The 23362-nt window shown below is 35.1% G+C and overlaps 1 long non-coding RNA gene across 1 annotated transcript in view; it reads left to right on the top strand.

Annotated features, from left to right (window-relative positions):
- Nucleotides 1-5654: 5654 nt before the first annotated feature.
- Nucleotides 5655-23362, top strand: part of LOC147912663 (uncharacterized) — a 44377-nt gene continuing 26669 nt past the window's right edge. The window contains exons 1-2 of the long non-coding RNA XR_015549757.1: nucleotides 5655-5783; nucleotides 6140-6239. This is a non-coding gene — a long non-coding RNA (uncharacterized LOC147912663). The remainder of the gene's footprint in view (nucleotides 5784-6139; nucleotides 6240-23362) is intronic.

Here is a 23362-nt window from a genome sequence, read left to right as displayed (position 1 = left end):
GAAGCTTTAAAGCTCTAGTTCTAAGTTAAAAGCTATTCCTCGTCACTGCTAAGTAAGGATAGCAGAGAGGTTTCCTTTAATTACAAGAATATTTGCTTCTCAAAATCAGAGCAGATTCACTTATCAGGGGGTGGAGTACTTGGGGCTATAATCAGGAAAATATATTCAAGAGCTAAGGCAATTTAGTATACTATGTGTCAATCAAATCAGGAGAAAACACAGAAATATAAAATATACCAGTGCTAGAGGTGACATAATGTAGTTGTCAAGAAAAATTAGATTCCTGATGTGTTTCAGTCCCTTTAGCATGCAACCACATGTCTCTGAATTAAAAGGATCTGACAAATTACTGAGGGTGGTAAGACTAAGCAAAATGGGAAAATAATTAATGATATATGAAATGTCAGAAAATTCCCCTTGCTAAAGGAGCAGCAATTTGGGGATTAGGATCAGAAGTATAAGAGAGGAAAGTTGCCTCTATAGGGCATTTCAGTGCTTCCTTGGGCAATAACTTATTGATAGGGTACTGACTTATTAACAGGATATGGAGTGGAAATAATTCTTAGAAAGTGCTTTGAAAATATAACTACATTTTTTGTCTGTTCACTCCACATTTTGAGCTTTCTAATATACAGCCATGAAAAGAAAATAAAATGCGTAATGGCCAAGATTATGATTTCTTGTTAGGTAGTAAATTTCTACAGACAAATTTATTTATGTGAATATATATTTTATAAACTGGCATATTCCTTTAAGAATTATATTTAAATTTATAACATTTAGAAATAAAAGTGAATAGATCTGATTCAACAACTACAAATGACCAATAAAGTACACCTCATTTTGGATTTTAACAGACCCAAAGTAAATATTACCCAATAATTCTATTGACAATGTATTGGATGGTAAGCCATAGAGTACAGTTAGAGGAAGAAGTGATAAAAGAACAAGGAGAAAGATGGAGAAATTGAGAACTAATAAGATTAATCATGTGCTCTATATTCACCAATTTTTCTCATCTAACACTCAACTAGTATTTTAGGAAGGTTTCTCACATTTTGAAGAAAAACACCACCATATTTATGTGTCTAGGCATCTTTTCACACTCAGTTAAAGATGCAAACTAATCGTATTCTAAATTAGAAGAAAGTCCTACAACAATTCCTCTTAGCATATGTTGATACATTAAACAAATCACATATTATTTTGTAAATATTAACTGCCTCGGTAGTACTCACAACTCTACAAACTTTTTCTATTTTTTAATCTATATTTTCCTTATTTTTATTCACTATTTAATTAATTCAACAAATATTTATTGAGTACTCACTAAATGCTTGGCACTCTTCTAGGCTCATGGAATACTAGTAAAATAAACAAAAATTTCTGCCCTCTAAATCCTAGATCCCCGAGTCACTGTGTGGAGAGGGCTGCTTGTGAGCGCCACCTGACCTGCCTCAGACTGTGATGTGACCAAGAAATAAGCTTTATTGTGATATTTCAAGTAGTTTATTATAATAATTTAGTGTAGGCTACTCTGGTTAATATATGGATGAAAAAGAATTTTTAACCTACAATTTTTTTGTGTGAGGATGACCAGCCCTGAGCTAACATCCATGCCCATCTTCCTCTACTTTATATGGGACGCCACCAAAGCATGGCTTGACAAGCGGTGTGTCGGTCCGTCCCCAGGGCCTCCAAAGTGGAGCGTGCAAACTTGACTGCTATGCCACCAGGCCAGCCCCTAACCTACAATTTTATAGCCATCCAAATGTTCATTTAAATGTGAGAATGTAGTAAAAATATTCTCAGGCATATTAGATGTCTGAATGTTTGGCAAACAGAAATCCACTTTGAAAATACTTTTGAATGAAGTTTTTAAAATAGAGAATTGAATTCAGGCAGTGTGAAAACAGATACAGGACTAAAGGTTGGTCAGATAGTTTATGAAAGTTTATTGCTGTCCAGAAGTCTGTTATTGTGAAGCGAGAAATTATATCCATAACAACCCAGAAAACAAAATCTGAACAACAGTTCAGTATGATAGTTATAGGTGAAGTGAGAGCATATTCTAGTAACTATACTGTTGCACAATATAGATATTGATAAGTGTAAAGAAATCAGTAGGTAAAGTGACTATAAGTATTAAAGTAATAACTGAGAGAAAAGTAGTATAGATCTTAAGACAGAAGATAACTAGATTCCTTTAAAAAGATTCAACAATATGTTATCAAAAGATGGAAAAATAAACTCACAGAATAAAATTTGAAAAAAACAAAAACTTGGAGAAATGGATAAAGATGGAAAATATGAAATAAAACAAACCTGGATCTAATTCTACCTTGTGATAATATTCCATTCAGATAAAAAGGAAAAAAAATCAATGGAAGAGAATAAAATATAAATGAGTAAACAACTGAATAAGCACATAAAACCATCATAAAAATAAGTTCACATAACAAAATGTCAGTGTATATACAAAGTGTCAACTGACAGAGCTCCAGAGAAATAGGTAAATCAAGAGTTCTGAAATAGCGTGAAATTTTTAACACACTATTGTCAGAAACTAGTAGATGGAGAATAAAAAACAAGTGGAGAGGTTAAAGATCTGAATAGCAATATAAAATTAAGATTTTAGTTTTATTTAGAATTCTATACCTGTTAATATGCATACTTTTGAATACCCATGGAACATGTTAAAAGAAGAACTTACATTAGTCTCTGATAAAAGAAAAAATATAAATTTTAAATCAAAAAGATCTAAAAATCTCCTGTGTTAGAAACCAACTATTACATTATGATGTAATTTAGTTTTACAGGAAATTATAAAAGAAATTAAGAAATACATAGAATTAAATTATAATGAAAAACATTCATGTCAAAATATTGTAGGACAAAGCTACAGCAGAGTTAGACATGAATTAATGGTTTATGATATTCATCAGAAACAAAAATAGTTTTTTTTGTTTTTTGGTTTTTTTTGGTGAGGAAGATTGGTCCTGAGCTAACACCTGTGCCAATCTTCCTCTATTTTGTATGTGGGATGCCTCCACAGCATGTCTTGATGAGCGATGTGTATGTCCGCACCTGGGATCCAAACCCATAAACACCAGGCAGCAGAAGCAGAGCGGGCAAACTTAACTACTACACCACAGGGCTGGCCTCAAGAATAGTTTCTGTTTATTTGTTTATTTTTTAATAACCTATGCATTAAAATAAAGGAGCTGGGAAAAAAGTAATAGAACAGAAACAAAGAAATGAGAAGGAAAGACAATGGTATTATCTATATTATTTATACTACCAGTGAAATAAAGAAACTCTCACCCCTGAAAAATAGAGAAGATTACTAATATTAAACGGATCTGTAAAATAGGTAAAAATACTTCAATTGCTAAAAATGAAGAAAAGGAAAAGGAGAAAAAATAAAAGGAGACAGTTGACAGTTGAGTAGGAAGAACACTCAAATAATAGAAAATAAAAATTACTTGTTTAGTCATTGAACAAGGAAATGCTAAACCACAAAGCCACTGGACGAGCATGGATGCAGAAGAGCCTGAGAATATGCAGGAACAGAGATTCAACTGTTGTCCATTTTCCTATTTCCAGCTCTCCTCATTTTGCATTAAAATTTTTGTTAAAGACAGGCTATTTTTTACTTCTCAGTGAACCTATACTGTATTCCTGACATTTTTTTCCCTTCCAAGAATCACACACCACAGAGAAGAGAACTCTCTTTATTTTCCAATTTGAAAAATTAAAAGACTGATTGCTCTGGTAAGGTTCTGATAACCTTACCTGTGGCCCAGGTTTTACCAACAGGGTGACCTCTGAGTTAATTAGATAGAAAAATAAAGAAGTTCTCAGAAGAAGGAAAGAAGTGATGGATGCTAGTAAGGTAACCCTCAGATGTCTACTCCAGAGATTTTAATTTTCTTCTAGAAATTAAGTTGGATGAAAGAGAGTATCATTCTTTGTATAAAACCATCTTGAAATAGCTCTATCCACAAGCCTTTCTCATGCTCATTCTGATTTATTTATTCTTTCAAATTGATTAAATATCTATTAAAACTGTATTTTCCAAAATATTTTAAATCATGATCTTATTTTTGTCTCTTCTTTCATTGCTCTTCAGTCATTGAACCAATGTTCCCCTCTACCTTGGGAGTTAGCAATCTTAAGAATTTTCTCACAAAAACGTTGACTTGTGCTGAGTCACCCTTAGAAAATATGTCCTGCTTCCGTTATGACTCTGGAATTATGTAATCAAGAGCTTTCCAAGATGAAGCAGTGCTTTCTAAGTCTCTTCAATCTAAATTTCTGTAGAAGCTCCATGGTCTCAATGAAGTCCAAAAGGTTATAATGACACTCAAAACCTTCAAGCAATCTCCTTGGTATTACCTTGACCTCATTAGTTTAAGAAATAAAGCAAAACAGTATTCTTCACAGAAATCGAAATATAAGGATGTACACCTGAAATTTATATAATGTTGAAAACCAATGTTACCTCAATAAAAAAATAAAGAACAACAACAAAAAAGAAATACAGCAAAACAAATGAAATAACAACAACAAAACTTGAAACCTAAGATCGATTAAAATCAAAACACATATTTACACAATAATTTTTTGGATTGATATTTCCCTGAAAGCAAATGATCACTTTATTTGTGGTTATTCAACATGAGAATTTTAAAGAGAACTGTATCACAAAATCAAATGTGAGAACGATCATGGAAAACATACAAAACAGTCCACTAATAACTTTTCAAAAATTATATCTTACTCTAAGCAAATTTGCTTTATATTGTTGATTCTGTAAAACTAAATATTAAAACACAAAAGTTTCAGGTGAGCAGAAAGTTGATTATGTCAAACTAAGTGCCAAAAACAAAACAAACTAAGCTTAAAACAAATAAAAGTGAATCCTATTTTTATCTTGATCAACAAACTCAAATAACTTAAAAACAGACAGACATGAGTGTCTTGTGGTTGTTACGTCTAATGCTGAACTGAAAGCCATAGCTGATTTTCCCAATCTGGCCAGTTTAGGTAGCTTCCCTTTCCTCCCTCATTTTTGATCCATGGTTCTCCAGAATTTGTGCTCTTCAGCGACAAGAAAAATATTCCTTCTAAAAAAAAGTGAATTTTTTCAGAATATATGTGGCTATGTTCCCAAAATATATATTGTTAAAATACATGCGGAAGAGTGGAAGAATAAAATATATCCTAAAAGTTTGTTAGAGAAGTAATAAGAATGAGAAAAACCCACATTTCTCACATTTTTTTCTCTAGAGAGGAAAAAATTAGCATTCATGTTTGCAGTATGTCAAGGTTTCTCAAAATTTCTTTTCTGTGCTTATTTTTCCAAATTGAAATGAGGCTACAGAGTACCAGCCCTCCCCATCCCATTTAAAACAAACACAGGCAAACACACCCACAGTTGGAAATTTATTTACAACATCATGAAACAGCTATAGCATCTGCAAACATTGCCTGGTTGAAAACATCCCAAACTGTCAGCCTCGACCAGTGAGTGCTGGGTTAGAGACCAAGGACGAGCCACTTCAGGTGGGGTGAAGAACTAAAAACCGAATAGCATTTCGGTCACTGTAATGTTTAGGTGTAAGAGTTTTGCCTATTTTCTTCACAGGAATGATCACAATGTGTGATTATTTTCTTCATTTGTTGGCTTAACGGCTTCTCGTCCCACTCTCACGCTAGAAATGTTTACACTCCAGGAGACTAAGGACCACAGTCCTCACTGCCCAGACCTGGTCACAAAGGTAGGCATGCAATATATCTTTTTTGAATAAATGTCTCTCAGTTTACGCTGCAGTCTCTCTCTCTTAATATGCTCCAGTCCCACAGTTTCCTTCTTTTAGTTTTTCTTAAATGCCATTTTTAATCTAACATTGTTTAAAATTTTCAGAATAGTTTTAGGTTTACAGATTTCTTCTGAAGATAGTACAGAGAATTCTCATATAGCCCATACCCAGTTTCCTCTATTTTTAATATCTTACATTAACATGCTACATTTGTCACAATTAATGACCCAGTATTGGTACACTATTAACAAGTGAAGTCCATATTTTATTAAAATTTCCCCAGTTTTTCCCTAATGTCCTTTTTCTGTTCCCAGGATCCCATCCAAGATGCCATGTTACATGAATAGTCCTATCTACTTAGACTCCTCTTGGCTGTGGCAGTTTGTCAGACTTGCCTTGACAGTTTTGAGTCAGGTATTTTGTAGACTCTCCTTCAATTTGGGTTTCTTTGATGTTTTTCGCATGGTTAGTTGGGGGCTATGGGTTTTGGGGAGAAAGACCACAGAAATGAGTGCCATTGTCTTCACATCATATCAACGGTACATACTATTAATATAAACTTATCAATGCTGATGTTAAAATTGATCACCTGGCTTGAGGTAGTATTTATCATGTTTCTCCACTCTAAGTTGTCTATTTTTTCCTTCTCTTTCCATACTGTGCTCTTTGGAAGGAGGTCACTATGCACAGCCTGCACTTAATGGAGAGTTAGGCCTCACCTCCTTAAAAGCAAAGCGTTTCCATAAATTATTTGGAATTCTTCTGCATGAGAGATTAGTCTCTTTTTATTTATTCAATTATTTATTTGTACCAGTATAGACTAATGGTGTTTTTGTACTTGGGGTTTAAATGCCAATTTAAAAAAATACATATTTTTTCTTCCCGTCTCTGGAACTTTGCATAGGCTCCTGCTTTTGCCTCAAGATCCTGCTCACTCTCCCCAATAAACATATATTGTTGAATTCTCTGACTTTCGTTTTCATCTCTTCTCCTCTGGGAGGCATTTTTCTTGATCATAGGGTTACTAAAGAGCCTCAGCTTCAAAATGAATTTGGATTTCAAAATTTTAGAGTCAAAATTTTTATTGGAACACTCACAGTAAGAGATGTAGGCCAGGAAAACTTTGGACCTTTCTAACTGATTTATATGGCAATGAATAAATTCCCCAAAGGCTAAAGAATTTGTATATAACTTAAACAAATGTATACTTTTTCCTAAAACAATTGCATATCAATGACTAAATTAGCAATATAATTTGTGGTTTTGAAAGCTTTGGTGTGTATATAGGCATTCCTGGGATAATAAATAAAATCTTATCTGGGAGATCAAACCTTTAGAGACATAAAATGGACCTTTTTCAAACTAGGGTCATGGAATATAATACTCTCCAAATTTATTTTACTTTTCTTACTGAAAAAAATGATAATCTCCACATTATATTGAATTCTCAGTACCCTTTGAACCAACAGCACTGTCTGGATATACTATAATTTTTAAAAGCCCAGTTGTTTAGCTCTTCCTGTGTTTTGCTCTTATAAGTAAAGTGTGATTAACATCTTTGTACCTACATTTTATGCAAAGCTTATACATTTGTTTCAAAATTTTTTAAATTTTTAAAATTTCTTGGTCAAAATATTATTTATTTATGCTTATGTTTACCATTGCCAAATTTTCAACCAGAAGTTTTCATTCTTATCCACATTGTTTGATAATGTCCCTCACACTGAATCACATGCTTATCTGAACTCTGAGACTTCAGAGTAAACACATTTTGGGGGTTTCATTCCAGCTTACAATGCCTTACATTCTCTATTTTCTTACCTTGACTGGTCTCCTGTCAGGCATGATGGTACAGATGACTAAGCCTGGTATTGACACCTGACCCAAGCTGGAAAAATGAGATTATCACTCTTGGATATTTGGAATTAGAATAAAGAAATTCTAATTCAGTTTGGTATAGTTTCTTGAGGAAAGATGTGTATCTTTCTTTTACCTGCTAAGTATAAGAAGAAGAGCAAAGAAAAGACATGTTCTAGAAAAGACATCGGAAGCATTACAGAGAGAGAGGCAGAGTCAAGAGCAGAAGAGTCCTGCCAACTTTTCAGCATTCATTTCCAATCCCTTACTGAGATTCTACTGCCGTCCTATTGTTGAACACTAGAAGTCAGCCTCTGTATCCTTGAAATAAATTCCTCTTTTCTGCTTCCACTTGGTCAATTTAGATTGATTACTTGCATCCATAGATTCCCATTTAATGCTGACAACTAGATCCCACTATACCTGAGTTGAACTTGTAGATTCAAGATCCTTATAAATAACTCAAGACATCTTGGCTTGTGTTTCAAATTCTGCCTTTTGAATATTATTCCGTACTCTTCTCTGGTATTTTAAGACCTGATTTTTGACCCAGGATGAAGAGCTGTGTCTGATTCTCTTTAGTTGCTGCCTCCAATGGACTCTGCTTTGTTTGCTATCCTCATTGGCTCCCTCCTACAACAAACATTTTTCTTTAAAACACACCAGACAGAAAAGGAGATCTCGGGGCTGGCCCCGTAGCTAGTGGTGAAGTGCGCGCGCCCTCCGCTGCTGGCAGCCCGGGTTCGGATCCCGGGCGCGCACCGACGCATTGCTTGTCAGGCCATGCTGTGGCGGCGTCCCATATAAATTGGAGGAAGATTGGCACAGATGTTAGCTCAGGGCTGATCTTCCTCACAAAAAAAATACAAATAAATAAATAATAGTATTCTTTAAAAAGAAAAGATCTCATTTTCGCATGACTGGCAAAAACAAAGCTTTGTGTAAATGCAGTTAATTTTTCTTAATACTAACGTGCTATAAGAACTAGGATTACTTTTAGGAAAAGAAAAAAAATCATGGAGGAAAGAAAAGATAACCAACAGAATTCCTGAAAGAAAGTGGGATGTGGGAATTAGCCTTTCCCATTGAAGGATTATAAGTCCTTGACTTTCGTGTTTCTTTTTTCATTTAATTTTTCTGAAAATTGAGTCTCTGTTACTGAGTAAGACCTTAAGAAGCAAGAACTGATTAATTTGTTGGTGAATAAACATATGACATTGGAGAGAGTAAACTAATATTTATTTGATAATTTGAAATTTTCTGTGGTCTGGTTACATATACCCAGAGAAGATTACAACTATCTATGATAATATTGAAATGCTAATAAAATATCAATTTAGGAACTTAGATGTCATTAGAAAGCAATCACCCGTGTTTGTTTTAAAAGCTGTTTATATATTTACATATTTTATTTTGAGTTCCTAGAGAAATTAAGTGATTTAATAAAACTGATGGGTCAATTTGAACAAATGATAAACATTTCTTACTCAAACATATGGCATCAGCTGCCCAAGATTCTTAGCCAAGTTTGGAAGTTTCCAATAGGGGAGGCAACACTGTTAAATTCGTATGGAAATAAAGACTAAATGACTTCTGATTTACTTCGAGTTTTCTAGCCAGATTGATCTCATGACATTTACTTTAAATATTTTTCCTTTCTCTTCCAAGTATAAGTGCTTGTTTAGGCATTTATCCACTGAATAACTGTGTATTGAACATTTCATACAAAGCACTGTGCTAGTCAATTTAAGGGAAAACAATCTGAATTGAGTTCACTTATATAAATGCATGTTCATAAACAATTATAGTCAGAGAAGAAACTGAGGCTGTTTTAAATAATCTAAACATGCGTGGTTTTAAGAAGTAAGAGGAAGAGTGACCCAGCTGAGGGGAGACAGAGTCAAGTTTAGAGTTGGTCTTTGAAGTATGAATGATGTTTGCAGGCAGGAATATGTTAAGACGGGAATTCCTGGGAGGACCAATGTTTCAAATGCAAGAAAATGCAGACAATGAAAGGATGACATCAAGTGTATCCTGTGACTAGAATATAAACTGATTGGATGGAATGCAGAAAGGAAAAAATAATGCAGATAAACAGGTGTTTTTCATCCTAAGAACACTCTTCAGTTTGTAACTATAATTTTAAAAGAATGTTTTAGACTACGGTTTGATAAAGTATGGCCCAGCCAATTCTGGCCCACTGCCTGTTTTTGTAAATAAAGTTTTATTGGAACACGACAGCTTTGCCTATTAATTTATATAATGTTCATGGCTGGTTTGGCACTGCCAGGGCAAAGTTGCCATTGCAACAGAGACAATAGGGCCGACAAAGCTTAAAATATTTACTATATGACCCTGTGGGAGATCAAAATTAGCCACCCTGAAATATGTCTCTTTACCTTGATTATTTTCTCTGATGGACATTTGACCTCCCCCAAACTGCCTAAAGAATTTAACATAGAAAAGCTGTTTCAAGAAGGAGTTACTGCCATATGATGGCTGTAATATAATGTAAAATAGATGTTACAATAGGAAAGGCATCAACAAGCCCATCTTAACAAAAATTCTGTCTCTCCCGGATTGCATTCTCGCGGTGGCCCTGCAAAGAGTTGCCAGACAAACATTTATATTTATAAGGGAAATCTCCATTTGTAAAGGTATCTCCCTCTCTGTATTGGGAAGAAGGAGGGACGGGCTTATCTGTGGAAACTCTTATCAGTATGGAAGGAGAGAACTTAAATCTACATGCCTTTGATAACTGTAATTTCTGTCTCCTTTCTGTGTCCGTCCGCACTCCCAACTTCCTCCTTTGTCTTTAGCTGAAGATGGTATTTAAGACGAGAATCTCTGCTATTGTGTTGAGAAACTCAGTTTCTCTGGTTTCTCCCATGTATACATGTTATTAAACTTGGTATTATTTTCTCCTGCTAACCTGTCTTTTAATTATTTGGCCAGCCAGAAGAACCTTGAGGGAAAGGGTGGAGGGGGATTCTCCCTCTTCCCCAACAACACTTTACGGAGAAAGGTTGCTGAATGCTGTCCTAGATTCTGTGCAAATATCAATGATGGATATGGTATTCGGTGTCAAAATAGCTACAAGTTACGCTAAAATTAGAGCATATTCAATGCACTATAATAGCATCATACATCCTTCGGCAAGTTTCCTATTTTTTTAGTGCCCAATAGAAAGAATGATTTAGAAGAAGAATCACACAATTGTATTCTAATGCATTCTCAACCACATATGAGGCCTGAAAAGATGTCTTCTAAATGAAAGAATGTTGAATTTTTACTTTCTGGACTCTAGAAATAATAGAAATGTTATTTTTTCCAAATAGTTTTTTTCTGACTTTTACATTAATTTAAAGGTAATAAATGAATATGTGAAAAAAAATTAGCCTCCAGAACTCCTCTCTGTCTCCTTACTGCAGTTTAGTTAGGACACTTGTTGAACTCTAGATCCTCTAAGGTATAATTTGCACTGGTCACTTTTACCTACTTTGAAAGTATATCCTTTCCCCAGTGCCATCAACTCTCTTTCATCAGCAATTCTCACACTTCTGAAAGCTTCCATTCTCACCACGTGGGGCTGCATCTTATATGCGTATCACACAGTTTGGGGGCAGCCAGCAATGACGCCCTGGGGTTATCTTCTTTGTGATGGAGAGTTATAACTCTTCAGACTCCATTTCCAAGGTGAACTCCGCTCCCGTGGTTATCCACCTGCCTCCTTTAGAAGAGCTTCTAAGTCACACATAGGATTGCTTCTGAATCCTTCAAAAGACCCCTGTGGATTCTACAGAGGCCTCGGAAACTACAATAATGTTATAGGTAGACGTTTTTTGGAAATTTATAAATATTGCATATTTAGCAATGAATAGTAACATTAAAAAACAAACCCGAATCACAATCAAGTACAAGTGTCTGGGAGTGACTCAGTGTTAGCGAGAAATCACTTGCTGAAAGCCTAAATTAATGTAATTAAATGATCTCATTGTTTCACACCACTGATTTTATATATATATGACTGATTTATATATATATAAAATCACTGGTGTATTTGTCTAATTGCATCCACCTGATTGTAAATTTGAACAAGGACACATGATTTTTTATTTCCTAAAAATGCCTAACATCAGTTCTGGTATATTTTAGATTCTCTCTCTCTCTCTCTCTATCTCTCAATCTAGCTCTCTCTCTTTCTATATATATACATATGTGTGTGTGTGTGTGTATGCATACATATATAATATATATTTATACATTGTTACATATTTTGTTTTGATATATATAAAAATATATATATAACACATTTCTTTATTATTCAGTGAAAACAGGTGGTGTATAGAGATAGTATATACTTATATTCTTTAACCTATTTAAACACCAGAGAAATATAACAAATTTATATTGAGAAATCTAAAATATGCCAGAACTAATGTTAGCCACTTTTAAGGGTAAAAACAAAAATTTTGTCTCCTATTTCAAATTTACAGTCAGGTAGATGCTGTTAGAAAATACACCAATGATTATAAAATAATATAAACTAAGTAATTCAAGAGAGGTATCAGCAAAGTATTTTGAACGTTATGGGTTTCTGTGCAGGCTGCCCCAAGATGCGCCACTCTGGTATGTGGATTTTTGCAAGCTGAAGACAGTTAAGGCTCAGAAGACTCAGGAAAAACATTTGACCTTCCCCCAAACTCTAAGAGGATTGAGCATAGAAAGCCTGTTCCAGGAAGGAGCTAATACCATAACATGGCTATAGTATAATGTAAAATAGGTGTGATAGAAAGGCACCAACAAGCCCATTTTTGGCCCAGCCAAACTTGTTTAATAAACATTTGAATTTCATCTCCATGTAAATTGTCTTCCTCCCCCCTGAAATCCAAAACTACTACCCACAATATCCTCCTCTGCCTTTAGCTGAAGATCATATTTAACGTGGCAACTTTGGCCAGATGGCTGAGTTGCTCAGTATTCCTGGGTTTCTCTCTCATGTATACATGTTATTAAACTTTGATTTTTCTCCTGTTATTTTGTCTCATGTCAATTTAATTCATAGCTCAGCCAGAAGGACCTAGAGTGGGTAGAGGAATTGTCTTCCTTTCCTACAGAAGGCTCAAAGGATGGATAGGTTATATGGGGAGGAAGACTATCCTCTATCCACTCTGGATCCTTTCTGGCTGGGCTACAAATTAAATTGACATGAGACTGAATAGCAGGAGAAAATCAAATAAAGCTTTATGACATGTATACTTGGACAAGATGACAGAGGTTCTCACCTTAAATACTACCTTCAGCTAAAACCAAAGGAGGATGTTGGGGCTAGGGGGACTGAGCTATAGGAGATTACCAGAAAGCACAGCAAATAAGAATATGCAGATTTAAGTCCTCACCTTCTGCACTGATAAGAGTTTCTAGAGATAAGGTCATCCTCCCTTCTTCCTGGTACAGAGAAGGAGACACCTTTACAAATGGAGATTTCCCTTATAAATGTAAATGTCTCTTGCAAAGGATAACTTCTACTTTTACTTGGAATGGGCTTAGCAAGGACCCTCCCAGTCTATCCCTACCCATCCCTACCCAGAATTAAATTCTTTTAGGCAATTAGTGGGGGTGGGGGTTGGGCGAGTGAAGTCAAACTTTCTTTCAGAGAAAATAATCAGAGTAAAGAGACATATTTTGAGGTGGCCAATTCTGATCTCCCACAGTTACATAATTATGAGGCTCAAGAGTAGTTTCCTGGGGAAGGTGGTAATTAGAATAAGACAAGGAGGATGAAAGATTTCCACCAACCACTGATGAGGGGAAATTGCAAGTGAAATGCCCTTAGAGCATGGGGAACGGCATGGCATCAGAAAGCTCAGGACTCTGACTATTTTTTTATGGCTCACAATGTTGGCAAGGGTAGTTGTGTGGAATGAATGTGGAAAGAATAGACAGAGGTTAAACGGAGGAGGCTAGAATTTGGATGTGAGCCATTGAAGGGTTTCAGCAGAAAAAATCTGATTTGTACTTTAGAAAGATTACTTTGGTGAAAATAAGCCATAGAGAAAAAAGTAGTGAGGAAGAGGAAATAAGGTGGCTGGTTTAGTGAGTCGGCTACATCAGTACTCCAAGAGAGAAGCAATAATAATAAAAATAATAACAGACAAATACTATTAAGTTTTTTATATGATCTACTTGCTGCTCTAATGTCTATACACAAATTGACTTAATTTATTCTAACATCTTCCATATGAGGTAGGTACTATTTTAACTACATTTTCACAGAGGAGGAAACTAAAGCCTAAAAAATTACACTGGTTTGCCTGAAGTTAAACAGCTTATAAGTGTGTAAATTTGAGTTCCTATTAAGTGTAGGCATTCCCTCAATATTTGTAGATTGAGTGAATAAACGGACTAAGAATTGAAGTAACATAAGGTACCTATTTTCTTCTTCTTACCACTAAATTGCTATTGTATTACATTAAACCATGCTTTATTAATAAAAAACATTTAGATCACATTATTCTTTAAAATGTAGGGATAAATTCTCCCTTGCAGAAGGGAAAAGCACTTTCTATTTTATTTATTTATTTTTTTTGTGAGGAAGACCAGCTCTGAGCTAACATCCATGCCAATCTCCTCTTTTTGCTGAGGAAGACCAGCCCTGAGCTAACATCTATTGCCAATATTCCTCCTCTTTTTCCCTTTTTCTCCCCAAAGCCCCAGTAGATAGTTGTATGTCACAGTTGCACATCCTGCTAGTTGCTGTATGTGGGACGCAGCCTCAGCATGGCCGGTGCATCAGTGCGCGCCTGGGATCCGAACCCGGGCCGCCAGTAGTGGAACGCACGCACTCAACCGCTAAGCCATGGGGCCGGCCCTGGAAAGGCACTTTCTTACTTGAGTCTAAAAGACTTGTCTACCTTTATTCTTTAATATTTTTATAAATGTCAAGAACAAAAATAATACCTTTTTTTAACTCTCCTATGTGCCAACCATTGTTCTTAGCATGGAGGTGTATTTTATTTCATTTATGTAACCATTGATAGGTTAATAGATTGGGGAAAAGGAAAGCTTTGTGTAGCAATAAAATCATTAATTGGGGTTAAAGCAACCATTTATTTAATAGGAGATATAAATAGAGACATGAAAAAAGCTAGTTCATAATCATCATTGACTATGTTAATTCTCTTCCATTTTTCTCAGGAATTGGTGTTTGCAAATCCTGAAAGTTACCATAATAGTAAATTGTCACTTGCTTTTTCATTGAGTCACTAGGTTCAATGACCAATTTAGAAAAGTTATGTGATTCTAGTAATTTAATTCCGTTTATGGACTTTTCTAGGAAGCCTAGACAGACTTTTTTCTTTTTCTTTTTCAGCTTTATTGAAGTATAATTGACAAATAAAATTGTAAGATATTTAAAGCGTACAACATAATTATTTGATATATATATATATATGTTGTGAAAGGCTTCCCCCATCAAGTTAATTAACACATCCTTCACCTCACATATTTACCTTTTTTTTGGAGGAGTGAGAATATTCAGTTCTACTTAGACTTTTCTTAGAAGCCTACTAACTTTTGTAGATCTGGTTTCTTTTCAAATAGAATGCTGGTGAAGTTAGAGCTACTAGTAGGAAAAAAAATCACTAAGCCAAGTGGTTTTTCAAAAAAGTTACAGTTATGAAACATGGTGTGACATTTGCCTGTGTTACTTATGATGTCTTAACTTTGACCTCTATCTAGAAGAAAGGAGAAATAAAAAAGCACAGATCCAAGAATGCAAGGAGAATTCAACTTCCTGAATGTCTGAGAGAACTGAGATTTAGTAACAAACTCAGACGTCTGATGGATTGCTTTTGACCAATAAGAGATTCTCTTTGTAGAAGGGGATGTTCTACCTGTAGGAACAGCATAAGAGAACTTCATTTTGTCTAATAGCCTATTTTTATTTATTTTATAGACATGGGCAGTCCTCTCAGAATATATCTTAGTAACGTTGGAAACGTATTTTGCATCTTTGGATTCTGACTCACGGAAATGGGCTGGTTACGCAAAGTGGTGGGTAGACAGACTTTCCCTCATAGTATGTGTTCTGTGATGCATAAGACCTATCCTCTGCCACAGAGATTCCTTTGGAGAGTAAGAGATGCAGGAAACCACCCGTGATAATCAAAGGTCAAGTTGACAATGGCTTGGCAGTGAAATGCAGTGTCACAAGGGGAGTAAAGACTACAGATTCCTAGTAGGTTTCTAAAGCAAGTTCTAGTGCTGTCCTATGAGGAGCTCAATTGTAGACTCTGGGGGGGGGGTGGTGGTGGCAATATTTGTAATGGTAAAAATAATGTCTACAAGGTGAACTTTCTTTTGCCAACAGGTTCAGAATTAAAGGAAATAGCAGACACTGAGTTTGGAAATTTATCTTGTGTTGGGAGACAATACTTCCAATGGGTCTCTCACATTTCTGCAAGTGATCTTAGTGAGAGGCATTGATAGTTTTGTTGCAAAGTATGTTTTCAAGGATGTTTTTATAGGAAACAGCTTTGGAAGATAGAGATAGTGACTCCCTCTGGGGCAGAGGGCAGATTTGTTCCCTGAAGATAGTAAAGATAATGTCTCCATTCAGGGCAAATGTTGGACAGGTTTTCTAGAAGCTCCAGAAGATCCAGATTTCTTAAACTCTGGGTCCCTGGGCTCCTGTCTACACACAGCACTCTCTGCCTCACTCCTGTGGGATTTGGGGACAAGGGAACGAACCAGAACATGAAGCTCATGCTGCCTGCTGTGTCATGAGTAATAAGATCCTTTGCCTCTGACCCAGAATCATGTGTCTTCCGACAGCATCCATGAAGCTGTGGCAGTCTAATTGGTTAGTTTACAAGCTGAGCAAAATCTTAGACTTGACACTTTGTGGTTCTTTATTTTTTAAGATTTTTTTTCCTAATTATAAAAACAGTATTTTCTTAGTTCAGGGCATTTGAAAAGTAGAGGAGACATGTAGCAAGGAAAAAAATGCATAATCTCCACACCCAGAGAAGGGTAATATTTTGATTTTAGCACAAATTTTAATATTGCTCTCTATATACATATACATAATATTATGTATTCATGCTAGTAGCATAAATTATGTTTTGCCTACTGCTTTTGTCTTCTAAAATTATATGATGAGTATTTCTGTCGTTAATTTTTTAAAACATGATTTTGAATATCTGCTTGGTGTTCTTTTTTATTATAACTAAACCACTTTTTGCATAATCATTCTTCTACTATTGGGCATTTGGGTAATTTAGAGCTTTTAGCTATTAAAAATAATTCCACAATGAGCATCTTTTCATACTCTTAGTGTGCTTCTTTTATTTACATGTAAAAAAAATAATCCACAAGATAAAATTGTTCAGTCTCAGCAATTTCTCATTTAGTATTTTTTTGTGTGTGCTTTGATTCTCTCATGGTTGAGCCAGAAGTTCCACATGATCAGAATCTGTACAGGAGGTGACTTCTCTAATTCTTAATCCACGTAAATGGCCTTTGTAGTTTACTTCTTCTTGATTGGTGGTTCCAGAAAGTTGATTTGTTTCACAGATTCCACTGAAGTCATCCTTTCAACTCTTCAGTTAGGGCTTCACACTTCAAGTTGCATCCAGTTTCTCTCCATGTCTCTGGCCTCCTTAGAAGATTTCACTTCATTCTTTCAAAACAAAGGCAAATGTATATGGGGTAGTAGATTTGTTTCAGGGTTCTGTCAAAATCAACTCCAATCCCTTAAGTCCTTCTTAACATTTTTAAATAGCTGTCATTTAATAGGTTGATTATAGATGTTTGTCTTATCATGGCTTTGGAGTGGATAAGTTGTTTGTTATCCTAGAATTAACGTCATGATGAATGTGGTTTACCAAGTTAAAGATTTATCCTAAATAGTACCCTCTTCACCAAAAACTACCTGGCCGTTGTCTCATTTTTTACACCTCTCAGGTGTCTGCCACATCCTCTAAAGTAACTTCCATTACTTCTCTAAGAAAGTTTACCTGCATTTTTGATAACTGATGGTACATTGTGATAGCTTAGATTATACATCCTAGAGGTAAAGTTTAGGCTCTACTATACAGGATCTAATTTTATAGTTGTATCAAATTCAACATATCAGTCATTTTGTCTCTTCCCAAATCAGTATGAATGGCTACAGGGTCATGAGGCTGACATTATTTTGCAGTAGCACACTGCTGGTCCATCAGCAACTTACACATAAAGCTTAACTTAGATCTCCCTCTCTAAGAATTGATGAGCAGAAAGACAAAGCATCTATTCAGCTTTGTGTATTTGCGTATTCATGTCTGAAAGGAATATTAATGAAGCAAATGATTAAATGACTACAAAAAGAAATGAACAAAAGCTCTTTTCTTCTGAGTGCCAAAATCATTATAAAAAAACCAGCCTTTTCAAATTTCTGTTTGTGGCTTTGTTAAGAGAGTTTGGGTCCTTTTCAAGATTCTAGCATGGAGGAGACAAACAAGCAAAAGCAAACAAGCAAACAAGACAAATAAAGAAACAAAAATAAACAAAAAAAAACCACTCCTGGGTGGGTCATGGGGCTCTAGATTGGGTAAAATCTTTCTCTCTCAAAGGAATATTTACTTCTCACTTTTACTTTACAAATAGAATCAAAACATTTGTGGTCATTGATATAAGGAGCAAGAATGTTTTCTCTTTCCTATGTCAACACATTCCAAAGATGCTAGCATATATCAGATATTAAAAACATATTTATGGGATTAATGAATAAATTAGTGTTCTGAATCAAGGTAGGGTGAATGAATGACAGCTGCACTTTCTTATGAAGATGCAAAATGTGGATGCATGTGTCAAAGCAAACATTGCATGGCACAAAGTTCAATAGGCAAGGAAGACTTTATTTAAAGCTATTGCAACAGGGGAGAGAGGCCAGAATTCAGTCTGAGCTCAACTCCACTGAAGCAAAAGGTGGAAGGTTTTTCTTTTCCTTTTTTTTTCTTTCTTTCTTTTTTTTTTTTTTTTGACCACTGGAGTGAGCTAGTGGAAAGATTAGGGGGAGGTTGAGCAATGGGATGTGGCCAGCACATTGAGTTATTCCTGAGTTTGCAAATGCTTTTCTCTGTCATCAGGCCTCTGTGTTTGCTAATTAACACCCATTGAAATTAGGCTCCTACTTTCTTAACACAGACTGGGAGGTAGAGGGACTACTCCTCCTTAATGATCACATTTCAAAGAAATCAATCCCAGGTCCTTGAGAAAGACATTCTTGGGTCATAAAACTGGCAAGAGAATTAAAAAAAAATCTGCATATATCTCAAAGGGGCAGAGAAAGAATTTACAATTCTAAGTTTCCTAAGGTAAAAGCTCTTAGAAAAGGGAAGTTATTGGCCTGTAGTGAGGAGGAAGACTATCTAAAGTTTAGTCAAGTTGAGGAGAAGGTTAAGGGCCTCGTTGTCATGTGCATCTTCTTAATTTAATAGAAATTAATTACAAGGGAAAATTTCTTCTTCTCTCCGTCCACAGAGAACTGGTAACTATTTCCACTGTATGAATATTCTTGGAAGGTCAAATACAAGAATATCATTACATACATTCAACAAGAATTAAAATATAACTATTAAATAACAAATCACTTATGTGTTATTTAATAGAATAGGAAGCTTAGTGCACATGGTATTTCTCTGTCTTGAATCGGCTGGTGTTAAACACTAATCCTTTAATCTTGGATCTATTCTATTCCATGTCTCCTGTTGAATGATAGCTATGCTGGGTTGTAGCTCCTGCTGATTCTCCCTGCAGTAGTACTTTTCCTCTGATTTGAAACCTGAGGCATCAGAGATAAGTGAGAAATGGGCTGTCATTTATGTCAAAACTCTTCATCTTTGTCATGGTTACATTTCGTGCTCTGTCAATTCATGTCCCAAGTTTTCTTGTCATGGTTCTTGCATGGCTCTTATGCTTCTCTCTGTAATAGGAACCAGCTTGTTCTTGCATCTTCTTCTTGGCCATAAGCATACATACTTAACTGCATGATGAATGAAAGAGAAACTAAAGCTTCTGATAGTCCCAGACTAGTTACACGTTGTGCAGAATATAAGAGAAAGTGCTTGAAGAAAAAATATACTTTCTAAGATTATAACTATTCATTGTATGGATGAGATTTCCATTTTAGTTGAGTGGAATTTTCCTTGTGTATTTGAAATTAACTTAGTGTATGGTTTTGTTTAAAAAATATAATTAATATAAATTTATAGTCATTGTGTTGAAATACAATGAAGACACTTTTTAAATTTATGTGACAAGAGATTCTCCATGAGTAAAATTTATTTTTAAAAAGGAAGGCTCTAAAGCCTGTTTCACCTTCTGTGTAATAGAAATAACGTTTTGATTGCTAAATGTTGCTTTAGAAAGGAGTGGATACCTGGGAGGAAAGAGTAAAAGCATATTAGAAACAGACCCATAATGAAATTTTAGAAAGATAAGAGTTTTCATGTAAATCTAAACTTTTCACAGTAATATCTTAAAAATAATAATACTAAGAATATGAAATGATGTCTAAGAGCAACTTATTTTCAAAAACACTTAAATCGTTAGGCAATCGGCACTATGTTTATTACATGATTGTGGCTGCTTCATCAGAGGAAAATAGCTTGCCGCCCTCAAATAAAAAGATGTGCTCTTTTTATTCCATGAAGACAATTGTTCTGGCTTTGTGATAAATAATCTTGAATTACTTGTCTCTTATAATTCTAAAACATAAGTAATTTTTCCTTTAACAAAACTATAAACATATAACTGATTAAATTGACTTGCAGATATAAAGAATGTGGTTATTTTATAGAAAGCTTTTAATAACAGTTATATATAGATAATGGAACCTAATTGGAGACGTGTATTACAAAATATAACATAAAATAGAAATTTTGATAGAGTCATAGGTGCCAGATTGTGGCCATAATTTCCTTGACACATGTGCTTACACTGGGTCAGAGAAAGGGCATGCCTCCTAACACAGCCAAAAAGCATCTACCTGACAGGAATTCAAATAAGAACTAGACAATTGCATTACACCCAAAATCAAATTTCTATCAAACTGCTTACAATATGAGTTGAAATTATTTAGTATCTTTAATTTGCTCTACAGAAAAATTCATTTAATTATTTTTATTCATTCATTCATTCAATCAACAAATAAAGAACCGAGTTAGAATTCAAATAGCAGAATCATTAAGACATCATCATATGAAATTAGAGAGTTCTACATTTGAATTCTAACAGCCATCTATAAATTGTGCTAGTGTTTTTGTGACAATTAGATGACACAATGCATTGTCCACTGATATCTGCTGAGGTGTTTGTTTCATTTCTGTTATAAATAAGTCGAGCCTTCATGTGACTGAGTGGCTAGGATACAGCTCAGTCATCAGTATTTCTTGTGTTCTCCTAGGTAGTTGGAATCTATTCTACTGTGCTTGTCACCTGGTAATATAATAATCCTTCATCATTTTCCTGTTGTGTTTGGCTACACAGAAATTATTCTACTCTTTTCAGATTTTACTAGAGCCATAGGGGAAACTTAATGAGATCAAACCAGGACCATGCAGCCATACCCACTATGGGGTCTTGCCTTTCTCAGGTCTTTCCAGGCTTTACCTGAGAAACGAGCAAAGATCCCCTGTCCTTGGATTCCAAAAACACTGTGATTTCTATCACTACCTTCCCCCACGCTTGAGTCAGGGTGGAGAGGAGCATGGGAAGAGTAGGTGTAGCTTGGGGAACGGTCTCCTTTCAGTAACTAACCTGTTAGCATTTATTCACTCCATACTTCTTTTTACTTGTCTCCTATCTAGTCTAGGACTTTATTTATTTATTTATTTATTTATTTATTATTCTGGGTAATATTTTGTAGACTATTTTTTCTCTGAATTTTAGTCTACTTATAGCCTCAAACTCAAAAACATTTCTGCTGCATTTCTGTTAAAACAACTCTTTCATCAGTCAATGTACAGGACTTAAAAGCTTTTCCAATGGGAGGACAGTCAGGAGTACCAGCCAAAAGTGAAAGGATGTGTAAGTATGGGTTTGTATATATGTCTGTAGGTCTGCGTGTAAGAATACCCGTGCCTGTGTGTATGTGCATTTGTAAGTGCATGTATGTAAAATGGTGGTGCTTAGGAAAGAGGGATAACATTTAGTATTTTCCAAACAGTATTCCACTCACATCGAACGAATCCACATACTCTCCCAACCCAAGATTCCCATCCCTTCTCACCAACTGTGTCCTGCAGTCCTCCAAGACCTAGTATAGACAGTGAAAAACTGAGGAGCAAATCCCATTAATAAGTTTGCGCTTATGACTGCATCACACACAACACAAAATTAATTCAAGACTCACTCCAACTGCTTAGTCATGAATTGTTCTTGTGGTGGCAAAATCACCGAAGACCAGGAGATATTGGTTAACCAAATTTCTGCAGCTTTTGATTGATCTGATGATTGCGAAGTGATTCTTAAAAAATTATTTAATTTCTTATTAAAGAAGTATTAAGCAGAATTAATTGCTACTATGAGAAATTACTGTAATGTAGCATAGTAGTCTGATTTCAATAAAATACTCTTTTTGTTTACAGGAAAACATAGATATTTTAACAACCATGTATATATACGCTAAGAAATGGAAAACCGCATTAATTTCCTATAACGTAGAAAGTTTAGTTTGGTGACCATTTCTTCTGAATCTTGTAAGACTTGGCTCTTTCGTATTTGACTAAGTGAATTCTTTAAAATAGCAAGCAGTTTTCCCCTGACGCTAGGCAGAAACATAGCAAGTACGTTAGAATAGTTAGGAAAACAGGGAAGGTAAAAAAATTATGAAGAGGGTACAAAAAACTCTAGAGTAGAAGTTGTCTATGGCATTGTGCCATCCTGTACAAGCTGCTTAAAGTTATTTCTGCCACTGATTAGATAGCCAGATGGTGGTACCACCACCCTCCTGCAAGCCTACTCCATCTACTTTGTCAGGTTATATTATCCGTACGCTTCACCACCCACTCCTACTTGTTCATTAAGAATCACCTCAAAGGTCGCATCTTTGAACGCAAAGCACATATTACAAAATCTAGGGCTAGTGTTAACACAGTTAAGAGATTGAGGAGGCAAGATTTTGAATTGACGTTCTCTCTGCTCGTCTCCAACGTCAAAAAAAACTAACCAACTAGATATAAATTCTCAGCGATACCAGACACAATTATTTTTCAAACATCTAACAGTTTGATATTTCTAATTTTAGAGTGGAAAAATAATTTCTTCCTAAAGTACCAATATGTCTCTTTCTTTTTCTAGGCATTGCTACTTGCAGAATTTGAAGATGGTATTCTGACTTGATTTTGAATCCCCAGGCTTTTTTCTTTTCATCTTCTGCTCATATTATCATTTTATACTATAGGATTTATTTCCTGCGGTTACATATACATTTTTATTAAAAAAGATTAGGAAAACAATAATCAGATCCAACATCTTTTGAAGCTTGCATCATGTACTCAGCATATTTTCCAAAACCTTAAGGGCTTTATCATATTAGATTTTGGAAGACAATTTGTGAGATAGGAAAGTAATTATGTGTGTACCTGTGTATTTCTTCTTCCACTTATATAAGACCCTCAAGGCCTTCTTTAAGA

Source organism: Ceratotherium simum, chromosome 34, assembly GCF_057802395.1.
Source record: "Ceratotherium simum simum isolate JZ-2026a chromosome 34, ASM5780239v1, whole genome shotgun sequence".
Classification (NCBI taxonomy): Eukaryota; Metazoa; Chordata; class Mammalia; order Perissodactyla; family Rhinocerotidae; genus Ceratotherium; species Ceratotherium simum.
The sequence above is the reverse complement of the archived record's forward strand: the minus strand, read 5'-3'. Positions and strand labels throughout refer to the sequence as shown.